A 9,428-nucleotide genomic window follows, 5' to 3' on the forward strand; every position below is an offset into this window, starting at 1 on the left:
TGTATGTTTCTACTTTTTTATTGTTGGCCTCGATTTTTTCCTCCCCCTTTTCGATTCGTTCGGTCAGTTCTTCTAGCCTCCTAAGAACCGCAGAATCAGCATCCGGCCCACCCCGTTCCGGCTGTACTGGGGTTGGATTGATGATTGCAGCTGCACGGGGCTCCTGGACCCGGCTCTGGAGCTGAGCTATAGCCGATTGCTGGGCTTGCAGCATGTCAAAAATCATTTTAAGGTTGATAGTCTCTTCGCCGACTGCCTGGGCCCTCGAATCGTCCTCTCCCCGGACGCTATGCGATGATCCGGAGGCCTGATCAGTGTTGAGCGCCATCCGGGAACCGGCATCTATCGGGTTTTCGAGCCCGGGCATTCCATTGTTTCCCGTCTGCTGTTCAAGTTCGTTGTTAATTGATTGTGCCATTCTATGAGTTGGTAATTTGAATGTAAGATGGACTCTTTTGCAAAGAACCAGTGTATTGTGATGCGTCAAGAAAGAGTATCAAAGAGCTCACCAATATCCTTAGCCCCACGATGGGCGCCAAACTGTTTACCCTCGAATCCGGATAACAATTGAATTTATATGGGGTTTTAAGGATCCGTGAACTAAAAGATACAAAAGGTTTTTAGGTTAAGGAAAATAAAGATAAAGACTCAACAATTGCTGTTAAAGTAAATAATCGCAGAATATAATATTGCTTAGAACAATTGTGCTTGATGATCCACAAGAATTTAGAGAGATCCCCTTTTATACATTCTGATTAAGGGTAAAAATAAGGTAGGTCAATTGATTACATCGTGGATCCCTGTAATTACGCCTTAATGGCCTGAAGTGGTTGAGAAAATCACGTTTGGGCGAGATATCCGGCGACGCTTGGTTATCCGTTACGAGTCCGGCTTCCAACCTTGTGTGTTTCTCCATCCGGTGGTGACTCCTATCGAGCTCTGTAACGGTCTCGAAATGACTCGACCTCGGTTGTAGACGTGGCCGTCGTTCTACCTTGCATCCAGGTCGGGTTCGATGGCCCCGATTTGCTCCGGACCGGACCCAACCCGGTCGGGCTCAAGCAAAAAAGGGTATCACCTAATACACCTTCGTATACCGGGTGAGACTGTCGGTGACGTACGGAAAAACCAATGTCAAGAGCAATTGAGAGATAAAAAAAGAGAATAAGAATGAAAGAAAGCTTAATTGCATTAATGAAAGATATTAAGAAAGGCAACACGGTGTCGAGAGGGAGAGACACCAATACAGAGAATTGTTGCTTGCTTGAAAGTTTGACTACTTGATTCCCCCTAATAATGCTTAAAAAAAATAAATCAAAGTTACAGGAGTTGACATAACTAAGCTAGAAAGACATAAAGGAAATACAGAAAGTAAAACTACTTTATATTTACAATAAAAAAGGATTTAGATTCCGACAAGGTAGAAGCAGGTCCGTTGGCGGTAACCTTGTCTTTAGCATCAGAGTGTGCGCGCGCGGCGCTGCTGGCTGATAAGTAGGGTTTTTGACCGCTTATTTGCTCTCTTTTACTTGCGTTTTAGCTCAAAAATGCTTAAAGGTATTCCCGAAAACTGATGAAATGTGCTTGCTTGCAGGAGTGTTGCAATATGAGCCAAAAAAATCAAAATCAACTCATAAAGGAGTCAAAAGTGGACAAGGACCAAAATAAGGCATAAAGGCCCATAGTGCGGACCGCACAATACTGTGTGCAGCCGCAAAACAAGGAAAGAGCCATGGCAGTTTTTCTTCAGATTATGCGGACCGCACAAATATTGTGCGGCTGCAGAAGAGGAGATTCAGAGAGTTGGTTTTGGGCAAGCTGAAGATATGTGGATCGCACCATAATTGTGCGGCTACAGGATGACAAGTGCGGCCACACTCACAATTATGCGGACCGTAGAAGAGAAGAATCAGAGAACTAGGTTCAAGTCCAAAGACAAGGAGTGCGGACCGCACTAAAATTGTGCGGCCACAGAAGCAAGAGTGCGGCCGCACTCACAAATGTGTGGTCCGCACAAGAAGAAGGAGTGCGACCGCAACCCAGAAGTGTGTGGCCGCAGAGATAGAACCTATCAAGCCAAGTCTATTTATGCGGACCGCACACATTATTGTGTGGCGGCACAACCTTCGCATGGGCATTTTCGTCAGATATTTTCAGCTTAGTATAAATAGAACTTTTTGTCATTTTTAGGTTAAGTTTAGTTTTGGGAGAGCACCTGAGCCGTTTTCTGTACTGTTTTGAGTAATATTGTACTAGGTTAGCTTCTAAACATTATATTTTCTTTCCCTAATCAATTATTATGCATTCTATCTTAATTTCTTCTATAGTTTCTTCATTTTTCAAGAGTAGCTAAATTTCTAGCTAGGATTGTGGCCCAACCCTAGTGTGGGTACTTAATGGGTATTTGATTTAGGGCTTGTTTGTGATTGGGTTAGTGATATTTAGCCAAGTTCATGCTTGAATTCAAAATGGTTGCAAACATTGATTCATGCCTATTTGACTTAGTCTCTACTTGAGAAAGAGAGACTAAGTCTAGGAACACTTGGCTAACAAGAAATTGGGGTGAACTCAAGAAATTGATAGCCCCAATTAAAGGGTCAAATCTAGAGATAGTAAGACCCGGTTTGAGCATATATCACTTGTTTTGTGCAATACCCATTTGGACTTGAAAAAGCCAAATTGGGCAAAGTCACTCAAACTACCGAGGGGTATAGAGTGGGTAATTGCGTGTGATTGCTATATTACAACCCCGTCTAATCAAACTTGCGCTAGAGTTTACAACCCGTTAGGTAATCACCTAGGTGGAAGTCACGACCCTAGATCTTTTATCATTTGAAAAACAACCAAAACCAAAAATATTGTCTTCTACTTTTATAATTGCAATCAATAGCTCAAAGTAGAAATAGAAATAACAAACAAGAATGTAGAAGTGTAATTGAGGCACATCATACAATTACACTAAATATATACCAAATCCTAATTCTAACTCCTTGTAGATTCGTCCAAATCGCGTTGTGTTTTATTATTGCTTCGACCGCCTCACTACCTATATTTGTGGTGTGAGTTTGGGCGACATCAATTTTTGGCGTTTGAATCTCCTCTTCTGCGGCGGCACAATATTTGTGCGGTCCTCATATCTGAAGAAAAACTGACATGGCTCTTTCCTTGTTTTGCGGTCGTACACAGTATTGTGCGGTCCGCACTTTGGGCCTATTTTCCTTGTTTTGGTCCTTGTCCACTTTTGACTCCTTTATGAGTTGATTTTGATTTCTTTTGCTCATATTGCAACACTCCTGCAAGCAAGCACATTTCATTAGTTTTCGGTAATACCTTTAAGCATTTTGAGCTAAAACACAAGAAAAAAGAGAGCAAATAAGCGGTCAAAAACCCTACTTATCAACCTTGGCAGTCTGCAGCCGCACTCACTTTTGTGCGGTCCGCACTGCCTCTTCTGAGACTGCTTTACTAAGTCTAGTTGATTCCTATTACTTATGTGTTGCAGAAAATGGTTAGATCAAGGGGCAGAGGTGATATATCAAAAGGGACGGCAGAACCCTCCCGAGGCAGAGGTCGAGGCAAGAGTAACCTGCCACTTGCCATCCAAAGAGCCATAAGAAACAAATCTATAGCCAACAGAGCCCCCGAACCTTCTAAGACCAGTGAGTATCTCCCATCTGGGGAAGCTTCTGAGGTAACTCCGTGCAAGCACAGCCGGAAGCCCAATCACAACAAATCCCGGGTAGATTTCACTTGGTAGATGAGTCATCTTCCGCTGCCAGTTCTTCTGAAAGTTCAGAAGAGGGTAGCCAAGATTCTGAGCCTTCTTCCTTACATGCCCCGGCTGTACCAATCAATGATGATGATGATGATGATATCCTAGACGATGGTAGAGGGGGTGATACTACAGTGGGGGGTTTAGAAAGGTCGAGGAGAAGGGAGTGTGGGAAGATAGGTTCATCAGCTTAACTGCCTTCAACATATTTAGAGAGTGGTGGCCCTAGAGATCGCTCACTCTTGAGCGACAATTCTTGATGAAGGATTTGGACAAGCACAACCCAAATGTCCTCAGACAGTTCCAGGAGAGAAAAGGATGGAAATGGTTCACCTAAAGCATCCTTAATAAAAATGAGCATTTGGTTAAGGAATTTTACGCCAATGTAGCTCACATTAAGAAGGGTACCAAGGTGACAAAAGTGCGAAATCTGAAAATCTGATTCGACTCCTGTGCTTTGAACTCATATGTGGGATTTGAAGAAATGGAGGCAGTCCAATACCTGGAAAAACTGGCTATGGGTGATGCAGCTCGTCTGTGGCTGGCTGAGATTTTGGCTATTCGAGGATCAACACCTCCGTGGCTCACAGCAGGAGTTCCCATAGTTTGGGCCACCTTAAACTTTAAAGCAAAAGGGTGGCAGACATTCGTGTGCAGCCGCATTTATCCGTGCCTCAATGAAAACAACCTCCCAATTCCCCGTGCAGTCCTGGTGGCCTCACTTATGGCTGGGTACCCGATTAATGTGGGTGATATCATGTCCACCAACATCACTCTTGCTGTCCAAAAAGATGAAAGATCCTACCCGTACCCGAACTTCCTCACAGAATACTTCAAAGATCAAAAGGTGGAGCCGAGGCAATATGATACAGAAGTTAAGGCTAAGAAGCCTTTCTCATGGTACCACCTACAGGGTAGTGACAACCCGAAGTTCAAGGGTAAGGCAACTACCTCCGCTGGCTAGTCTGAGGAGCCAACAGTAGTAGTTAGTGATTCAGCTATCGAGCCTTCCACAGCAGCCGGTCCTTCCACCGGGACAACAGCCATGCCACCTTCATCTTCTAGACCACCAACTTCATTATTAGTGCCAGCTTCAGCTACTTATCCTCAAACTGTGCTGCGAGTCTCCCAGACATTGGCGAATCTCAACAACTGGATGCAGGCAGCTACTTTAAAGCTGTCTGCCATATCCAGTGTTGTTACAGCACAGTCAGCAGCCCCATCAGAGCCACAGGTACCTGCGTCAGTAGAGGAAACATTGAAGAAGATTCTGGACAACCAGAAGACTATCATGGCTACAGTGGTGGCACACGGGAAAGCCATTGAGGATTTGGGGAAACAGGTCAAGAAGATGCGGAAGTCTCAAGCATCGAAGAGTTTAATGGACAAGTTAAGAAAAGAGATTTCTAAGATTACATCTGCCGGAGATCTACCATTGGACCTGCTCATCGAGTCACAGTAGCACAGGAAGCACCAGGAGTACCCGAGGCACCAGAGGCAGTAGGCGGCCAGTCTGAGCAGCCGGTTGCGACTGCCCACACCGTTGAGGAGATGATCTAGATGCTCAGCAACCCTGTTGTCCCTCGCCCAAGTAATAATGAGATACAGCTAGAGGAGACCGAGGGTGCTGCGGATCCCATGCAGACTGAGACCACATAAGGAGTTCTCTTAACTCTCTACACTTTCCCTGTTCTTATTTTTGTTAAGCATTGGGGACAATGCTTATTTTCATTCGGGGGGAGGGGGGGCTATTTTGATTGATTGACATTGATATTGGCCTATAATAACTCTTATAATATTTTTCTTTTATCTTTATTTTCTCTTTGGTTATGTATACATTATTCCCTCTCATTTGATGTATATATTCATTCCCCTTATGTATATTTTCATTTCCTTCTGGTTTGTCTATTCATTTGTCTTACTTTCTGTAGTTTACTTCATAGCTTCTTTAGTTTGTTTTCCTCAGTAGTATAACTTCTTATTTGCTTTAGTAGCTTCTATTTGATTTGTTAGCTTCTTTTTTGTTTAAATGAACAATAAGCCTTTGGTTTTCTTAATGCCACGATTCTTTCCAAAGGTGAATTTTGTGTGAACCGGGTCGCTCTTCCCGACGATGGATGGCGTGAACCCCTTCTTAAGGAATTGAGTCCGTTTTCTTTTATGTTTTGGCAAATATAGTAGTAATGAATAAAAGGGGTCTCAAGCATGCTTCACTTGGTATCAACACATTTACCTACGACCTTATGGTTAAAAACAAAGTTGTTGGCGGAAAATAGCTCGAGTTGTGACCTTTTGACTCTTGTGTTGACTTATGCAGTCATCGAGTGGTTCAGTCGAGCCATTTGTGATTCTCAATATTAACTAGGGTTGTTTTGGGCCCTCGACTCCGTTCTTTTTAGCAATCCAACAGCGTGAGAGGTGAGGTATTGAATTGCAAGTCCAAGTACCCATTATAGTCTAAAACTTGCCCCGAATATTTTTCTAGGCGAAATTCTAAGTGTAGCTTGGATTGAGAAATGAATGTAGGCTCTTCTTTATCCGATTTGAAGTTTGAAATATTCCATAGCCTACCAATGCGATATCCCTAGTCAACCAATTTGAGCCTAATCCCTTTTTCTTTCAATAACCACGTTACAAGCCTTTATCCGTTTTGTGATGACCCTCTCTTGGCACCCAATCTTTCCTTGGCATTCTTGAGAAACAATTAGAAAAAAACATAGGTTTGGGGGAGAGACGAGGAGTTTGAAAGTGATAAAAGGTACAAAGAAGAGAAAAAAATAAAGAAAAGGGAAGGCAAAGAAAAAAAAAAGAACAAAAAGAAAAATGCCAAAAAGAACGAATAAGGTAGTGAAGTTGAAGGGATTCAAAAAAAACAATGATGAAAAGGCATAGCGTAAATAGAAAAAAGGAGAAAAGTGAATGTCATGACCAAGAAAGAGTGACGTTATGTCTCTCTAGTTCCCCCGAAGAAAAAGAAATGGACTCAAAGAGTCGACAAAGTATGAGCCAAAATAAGGAAGTGGAGCGCTTAAGGAAAGATGAACCTATTCGATCTCATCAAGAACTACCTTGATCCAAAAAGCCTTCATTATTCCCGAAAAATCCCTACATGATTTCAAGTTGAGTGAGCTTACATTAGTGGTGATTTTACATAAGGGGCAAGCTTATGGTACTTAGAGCCGGACTTGTGACATTCTTTTGAGAGAGATGAGCGTACTTTTCACAATCCTCATTTCGAGTGTTACATTTTAAAGTGAGATTTGCTAACGGAGAGTAAAGGATGAGAGTTTGAGATCCACAATGACCTACGTAAAAGAGCGAGCTTCCTTGATAAATACAGTCAACTCTTGATGCTCTAGTGTCACATTAGAACTATTGTACTCAAAAAATCAAATCATTGCATTGTTGATAATTCATACTTGTTGTGGGTAATTGTTGGTCCCAATTGATGTGTGATTGATTAACCTTAGGCCAGCTAAAATATCCCTTTTTCTAGTGGGGGTGGCAATTTCCTTAATTTCTTGAGGACAAGCAAAAGCTTAAGTTTGGGGGAGTTGATAAGTAGGGTTTTTGACCGCTTATTTGCTCTCTTTTACTTGCGTTTTAGCTCAAAAATGCATAAAGGTATTCCCGAAAACTAATGAAATGTGCTTGCTTGCATGAGTGCTGCAATATGAGCCAAAAAAATCAAAATCAACTCATAAAGGAGTCAAAAGTGGACAAGGACCAAAACAAGGCAAAAAGTCCCACAGTGCGGACCGCACAATACTGTGTACGACCGCAAAACAAGGAAAGAGCCATGTCAGTTTTTCTTCAGATTATGCGGACCGCACAAATATTATGCGGCCGCAGAAGAGGAGATTCAGAGAGTTGGTTCTAGGCAAGCTGAAGATATGCGACCGCACCATAATTGCGGCTGCAGGATAACAAGTGCGGCCGCACTCACAATTATGCGGTCCGCAGAAGAGAAGAATCAGAGAGCTGGGTTTAAGTCCAAAGTCAAGGAGTGCGGACCGCACTAAAATTGTGCGGTCACAGAAGCAAGAGCGGCCGCACTCACAAATGTGCGGTACGCACAAGAAGATGGAGTGCGGCCGCAACCCAGAAGTGTGCGACCGCAGAAATAGAACCTGTCGAGCCAAGACTATTTGTGCGGACCGCACACAATATTGTGCGGCCGCACAACCTCTGTAAAGGAATTTTCGTCAGATATTTTCAGCTTAGTATAAATAGAACTTTTTGTCTTTTTTTAGGTTAAATTTAGTTTTGGGAGGTCACCTGAGCCGTTTTCTTTACTATTTTGAGTAATATTGTACTAGATTAGCTTCTAAACATTAGATTTTCTTTCCCTAATCAATTATTATGCGTTCTATCTTAACTTCTTCTTTAGTTTCTTCATTTTTCATGAGTAGCTAAATTTCTAGCTAGGGTTGTGGCCCAATCCTAGTGTGGGTACTTAATGGGTGTTTGATTTAGGGCTTGTTTGTGATTGGGTTAGTAATGTTTAGCCAAGTTCATGCTTGAATTCAAAATGGTTGCAAACATTGATTCATGCCTATTTGACTTAGTCTCTACTTGAGAAAGAGAGACTAAGTCTAGGAACACTTGGCTAACAAGAAATTGGGGTGAACTCAAGAAATTGGTAGCCCCAATTAAAGAGTCAAATCTAGAGACAGTAAAACCCGAGTTGAGCATCACTTGTTTTGTGCAATACCCATTTGGACTTGAAAAAGCCAAATTGGACAAAATCACTCAAACTACCGAGAGGTATAGAGTGGGTAATTGCGTGTGATTGTTATATTACAATCCCGACTAATCAAACTTGCTCTAGAGTTTACAACCCGTTAGGTAACCACCTAGGTGGAAGTCACGACCCTAGATCTTTTATCATTCGAAAACAACCAATACCAAATATATTGTCTTCTAGTTTCATAATTGCAATCAATAGCTCAAAGTAGAAATAGAAACAAAAAACAAGAATGTGAAGTGTAATTTGAGGCTCATCATACAATTACACTAAATATATACCAAATCCCAATTCTAACTCCTTGTGGGTTCGACCTCGACTCGCGTTGGATTTTATTATTGCTTCGACCGCCTCACTACCTATATTTGTGGTGTGAGGTTGGGCGACATCAATTTTTGGCGCCGTTGCTGGGGAGTTAAACGGATTTAGCTATATATCTAGGTTTTTGCGTGATTTGTCTTCTTTTCCTTCCGAGTCACTAACTTTGTTTTTGAATTAATTTTAGGTACGAAAATGGCACTCAACAACGAGCCCATTGGGAATTTTCCAATGGCGGAGGACGTGGATGATGACCAAATGGATGAGGTTCCTCTTGAACCTCAAGCAGATAGACGAGGCCGCCCACCTAAAGATAATTTTTCCCTTCCTCCCCCACCTCCACCAAGAGCAGCAGCTCACCAACAATTACCGAACGAGGGTTATGCAAGTGCTATAATCCTGCCCCGTATTAGGGCGGGCAACTTCCAAATCACCAATGTGATGCTTACACTACTTGAGCAACGGGGATTCTTCATCGGGGCTCCGAGTCAAAATGCCTACAAGCATCTCAAGGGGTTCGTCGATACTTGTTGGAGGGGCAAGCAAACAAATGTCTCCGAGGATGCGCTGTGGTTGAGGCTATTCCCTTTT

Source organism: Nicotiana attenuata, chromosome 6 (genome assembly GCF_001879085.1).
Source record: "Nicotiana attenuata strain UT chromosome 6, NIATTr2, whole genome shotgun sequence".
Classification (NCBI taxonomy): Eukaryota; Viridiplantae; Streptophyta; class Magnoliopsida; order Solanales; family Solanaceae; genus Nicotiana; species Nicotiana attenuata.